At 37.7% G+C, this 6,309-nt stretch overlaps 1 pseudogene; it reads left to right on the forward strand.

Annotated features, from left to right (window-relative positions):
- Window positions 1-1,068: 1,068 nt before the first annotated feature.
- On the forward strand, window positions 1,069-1,948 carry LOC122479469 (annotated as a pseudogene).
- Window positions 1,949-6,309: the final 4,361 nt, after the last annotated feature.

The raw sequence follows: 6,309 nt of genomic DNA on the forward strand, positions 1-6,309 counted from the left end.
ATAGATGGATGACTTAATTAATAAATCTGGGCATTTGGAAGCTCTTGAGAAATGGCGATTGTGCATTGTCTCATTGTCCTGTAAAAAACTACAAGTAAAATTCACCTTCCCATATTCTTTAGTTTTCTTTTCATTGAAACGTCTTTTAAACTGTCTCATTTCTGTACATGTTCGAAGATATTTTCACACAGAATTCAAGCAAATTGACACGGTTCTTGGATGGAAATTTTAATTCTTCTTCCTTTATAATTATACTTAGCATATGCTTCACACGTGTTCCTAATAGCTGAGAAATGCTGTCGTTCAGAGTGATTTTTAGTCTCCTGGTGTCTTCAATTAAAGGGAGCCTCCCATACCAGCTGCAGAGCCAATGATGACATTGTTGTTATAGTGTTATTTCTAATTATTTTAGCATATGTTGACCACAGAATATTTGTATTTTAAAAATCCATAATTAAATAAATAATCCAGGCGATGATCATTATGGCCGTTAACATAAAATAGGAGACATTATCTGCCTTCTCATATAAGTGTAAAGCTTCACTTCTGAACAAGTGTTGCAAAAAATTGTTTTTAATCTTGAATCAGATTAAGCCTCTAGCTCTGGTGACCAGTGTCCATTAAATACAGAGGACATAAATATATCACATGACCCCACATGCAAGCAATCAGTGAAATCTAGACTGTGGAAAAGTCTGGTCAACAACCAGTCCATTTTTTTTTTCCAACAAATGAATTGCAAGACATAAAAGATGAAAAGAGGTACATTTAACGTGTGGACCTTATTTTGATCCTAATTTTAAAAAAATCGATGGCAAAAAGAAAATAAAACCAACAAAAAGCACTTTTATAAGAAAGTCCTAGAAAATTTAATACCTTATTATTTTCTAGAAAATGATCAAACTCACTTGAGGAGATCCAACTAAAGAGATTCATGTTACTGTGTAAACCAATACACCTTTCATACAACTATTTTAAAACATCATTATGTATCCTTTCTGTGCTACCCAGGGAGAGAGCCATAAGGTGTTTTATGTTCATGTCATAACTTAAAGGGAAACTTTCACAATGTCCAGAGACCTTTATGTCCTGCAAGTGAAGGAGGAGGGTGTCCTCAAATTCCCTGCAGCAGGAACCCATTTAGGTGGCACCAACCTTGACTTCCAAATAGAACAGTGCATCTACAAAAGGAAAAGTGATGGTATCTACATCATGAATCTGAAAAGAACCTGGGAGAAGCTTCTGCTGGCAGCTTGTGCCATTGTTGCCATTGAAAACCCAACTGATGTCAGTGTCATATCATCCAGGAATACTGGCCAGTGAGCTGTGCTGAAGTTTGCTGCTGCTACTGGAACCATTGTTATTGCTGGCCACGTTACTCCCGGAAATTCACTAACAAGATCCCCGCAGCCTTTCCAGAGCCGAGTGGTTACTGATCCCAGGGCGGACCACCAGTCTCTCTCAGAGGCATCTTACGTTAACCTGCCTAGCATTGCTCTGTGTAACACAGATTCTCCTCTGCCCTGTGTGGACATTGCCATCCCTTGCAATAAGAAGGGAGCTCACTCTCCGGGTCTGATATGGCAGATGCTGGCCCAGGAAGTCCTGTGCGTGCGTGGCACCATCCCCCGCGAGCATCCATGGGAGGTAGTGCGTGATCTCTACTTCTGCAGAGATCCTGAAGAGGTTGAAAAGGAAGAGCAGACCGCTGCCGTAAAGGCTGTGACCAGGAGGAATTTCAGGGTGAATGGGCAGCTCCAGCTCCTGAGTTGACTGCTACCCAACCTGAAGTCCCGGACAGGTCTAACGGCCTGCAGGAGCCCTCTGCAGCGCTGTGCAGCGGTTCCCTACTGAAGTCTGGAGCACTCAGCTTGCCACTGAAGACTGGTCCACAGTTCCCACTGCTCAGGCCACTGAATGGGTAGGAACAACCATGGAGTGGTTTTAAGCTGCTCTCTACAAACGCAAACAAAATGGAAATAAGGTTGTCAGAAAATAGTTTCTAATAAATAAATAAATAAACAAATAAATCCACATATTATAAAACACATAGAATTGTGGGTTGCTGTATACAAAGACATATTACTAAAGGTCAAAATATTCTCAGGAAAGTTGAAAGTTCTGGGAGAAAAAAAAGTTTTAATCTCATTTTTCAGCAATTTCATGGCTATCTTTATAAGAATTTAAAAATTATTACCATTCCTCAGACAAAATTCTTCTTTGTCTTCTGGGGCTTGATGGCAATGAATTTACCTAATCACTACCACCTGCCTTACTTATGACTCACATCTCAGGGCTAGATATGTCGTTGTAATTTCTTTCATGTATCAAATAAAAAAAATGCAGCCCCTAAACTTCCAGTGATTAGTGGGTGATCTTAGAATGTTCTTTCCAGTTTCTGAGGCTAAAGTTTTAGACCAATGAATGAAGTAATGAGATGGGAGGAATCTAGAAAGCTCTGGGTAGACTCTTGCCTTTGGTAATCTGTAGAGGGGAGTGATTATTAGAGACCAATGCATGCCAACCACAGTTAAATGTTCAACTTTATCTCAGTCACCAACTTCTCTACCTTCAAAACTTTTGTCAGAAGTAAAAGAACAGGGGCGCCTGGGTGGCTCAGTTGGTTGAGCTACCGACTTCGGCTCAGGTCATGATCTCACGGTTTGTGAGTTCGAGCCCTGCGTCAGGCTCTGTGTTGACAGCTCAGAGCCTGGAGCCTGCTTCTGATTCTGTGTCTCCCTCCCTCTCTGCCCCTCCCCTGCTCATGCTCTGTCTCTCTCTGTCTCAGAAATAAACATTAAAAAAAATTTTTTTTAAAGAAGTAAAAGATCAGATTTATAGAAAAGTCATCATTTTCTTCCTCTTTCTGTCTTTGCTATGTACACATGTTATTGACAGGAAAAATACAGTGGCCGACATGAAGCAATGGAGTGGAAAAAGTGAGCCAAAATTGAGAATATCCATTTTCTGGATAGCCAAGTGTTAGCTGTTCTGATATTGAAATAGAAAGATCCTTATTCATTTCATTCTCTATGTATAATCCATATGTGTATGCACATATGTGTTATGGATGTGTATAAATAAATGCAAATCCATACACTCATCTATATACGTAAGACATACACAAATATTTATATACAGAGAGAGAGAGAGAGAGAGAGATGAAAGAGAATAAAATTCCAAAGAACATTCTTTTCTCCTTAGAGAGTAATGTACTGTATCTCTTCATTTCCTATATGTTTTCATAATGAATGTATGACTTACATTTTTCTGGATTTATGATACATTTCTAGAGATATAATTGCTATAACTTTACTTTTATAAAGAAAGATATTATTATAATACTAAGTGATTAGTATTATGTTATTAATAAAATAATCACATAAAATAGCATGGACAATAATATTAGAAGGTTTTCTTTTTTTCTCTTTCCTGGAAAAATTATCATTAAGGAAGGTATAGGAGAAAAATAATCCCCTCTCCTTTGTTTTTTATTTCTACATGTAGACATACCGAGACACATGAGCATAAATTTTAAATGACAATTTAAAACATGCTTCATATAAAAATATAAATAAAATAGAACATTCTTTCATATTTAAGATTATGAAAATATAGTATATTTAGAGCTTTGAGGGAGAGGGAAAAGAGGGCAGAAATTTTTTTTTTTTAATTTATTTATTTTGAGTGAGAGGGAGAAAGCAGAAGTGGGGTAGGGCTAGAGAGAGAATCCCAAGTAGGTTCCATACTGTCAGCACAGAACCCAACACAGGGCTTGAACACTCGAGCTGGGCCTGAGCTGAAGTCAGACGCTTAATCCACTGAGCCACCCAGGCGCCCGAGGGCAGATATTTCTAATGTGAATTCTAAGTTTCTTAAAACAGTAACTCCAGTGCTACTAGGCTGACATTTAGACCTATGCCCAGCATGTACAGGCTACTCACGATTATTTTTTAATGAATTAACTAGGTGACAAAAGAATGTCAGCCTGATAGGAGACGGGGGAGATAGAAAACCTGAAGATTTTTAAGGGAACAATGGAGACAAAGTAGTAGAGTCAGAGGGTTTTTAGTAAAGGGATGGGAACTAACTCAGAAAATGTTTTCTCCCCTTATAAGTATAGATGCAATGTTAATGCTTTTCTTCCGTCCCTTGAGAGTACAGAGAAGTCTCAAAGGACTTTCCAGACCTACTACTGACAAGCTGATCTTCTGCTGCAGGGTTCTTCTGCCTGCACGCCCTACACCTGTCCTTCTGAGTTTCATAAAATGGTCAGGACCGGGATTTCCAGGCTTACCGCCACAGTATATTACAAGAATCAACTCAGATGGATGTGTTGGTACTTTGAAGCAATAAAATTCCCCCAGTTATGGAATGTTTACTATTGTTACCATAATTGTTATTTTTAATAACACGTGCAGAAGTGGCTCAAACATTGTTCAAAATCAAACTCACGTCATTTCAATAGTCACAATAGTTGTGATCCTTTCATTCCCCCCCCCCAAGTTAATCGCTAAATTGCTCATCACTACAGTGTATTTAGACCTGAATTTAAAACCCACCAACCCACACAATAACAGCAGGTCCCCTTCCCACTCTTGCCTAATAAATGGCAAATACCTATGCACTTCTCTAACGATACTTTACACGTAACCTATTATTCTATAGAGTTTTTTGTGTTTTAAGAAACAAATGTATTTCTGTAGAAGCATTTCAATTTTATTATGTTCTTTAGGTTTTAATTAGACCTCCGGAGAAACATCCAGACACATGAATTAAAAGAAAAAAAGGTAGAGGCAGCGGGAACACTCTAAAGATTACATAATCTTTAGATTTCATTAGTCTTTGGAGTTGAGTATTTTACTGTGGACGTTCCAGATGGAGATTTTTTACCTGTAGCACTCATACATAAAATGCCACCCCGCAGGTTGAACTTACCAGAGCCCTCTGCTAGATCCAAACTTGATCAGGCATTTGGTGGCACAGGCTCTCAATATGGTAGCTATTAGCGGCATAAAAAGTATCATCAGCTTTTTATCCTGCTGTTGTTCCATGCTGACTTTTGTTTCTTAGCAGTTTCACTGAGTACAAAACAAATTGATAGGGTATTTTGCTTTGTTGTATCTCTGTAGACATCCCTTCATCTTCTTCCATTTTAATAGGCCAATCTCACTTTTCAATGCACATATGTTGTTCATTTGATTTTTTTTTTAATTTTTTTTTCAATGTTTATTTATTTTTGGGACAGAGAGAGACAGAGCATGAACGGGGGAGGGGCAGAGAGAGAGGGAGACACAGAATCGGAAACAGGCTCCAGGCTCCGAGCCGTCCGCCCAGAGCCCGACGCGGGGCTCGAACTTGTTCATTTGATTTTTGCTAATCAGTTCAGGTTGATGCTGATTAAGAACTTCCATTTGAAGTTTAGTGGTAGACCCAGGAATAAACAATAAGAACTCCTTGTCATTAAGGAGCCCAGGGTAAAGAAGGAGATACCAATGTGTAATTAATTGGTTTTAATATGGCAGGATACATGGGCAATGGCTTAAAGAGTTGTAGAAGAGATGTTGATAATTTCAATCTCGAAGTCCCTTGTTATCTTTGACATGCCATCCAACGAATTTCACAATAAAGTGTGGCTTGTCTAGTATCCTGTCAATTATAATTTTCTGTGGGTTACTTTTTTTTTTTTTTTGTAGTTTTTCCAAACAAAATCAACTGATATCCCTGATAACGAACATGAAGCAGTCTAAGACGAAAAGAGTGCCTTCTGAACATTAAATGGCTTAATTAAGCCCTGGGTTATTTTGTTATTAAAATTTCTTATTTATTATATTCTGTTACATTAAGAATTGAAATTGCTTATCTGATATGTAAAATCAGTTTTCATAAGCCAGTTTGTCAAGGAGGAAACAGTTCTCTAATTATGCTAGAGTTTACAGTTTCTCATGCATGGTGAGGATGTAGAAAATAATGACCATATACCAAAAATTATTCACTAGGCTTTAAGCTCTTTTTATTCTTATATCCTCCAGAATGAACTCATTCCAAGAAAATAGAATATTTTGTATTAGTAATTGCAGAGAGCAGTAACACACTCTTGATTCTGTCATGTTTTGATATACAAAATTCTAACCCATCGAAATGAAATTTTCTTTGTTACCCATATATTTTGCTTATTCGCATTCCTTAAAATTCAGGGCAAAAGAAAAGAAAATAAACTATATCAAAGAAAGTTTCCAAAATCAAGTTTTTAAATGGGACTTTCTCTTGCCAGTTTTGATATTTGTACCTGGTTTCTGTTTTGTATTG

Source organism: Prionailurus bengalensis, chromosome C1, assembly GCF_016509475.1.
Source record: "Prionailurus bengalensis isolate Pbe53 chromosome C1, Fcat_Pben_1.1_paternal_pri, whole genome shotgun sequence".
Lineage (NCBI taxonomy): Eukaryota > Metazoa > Chordata > Mammalia > Carnivora > Felidae > Prionailurus > Prionailurus bengalensis.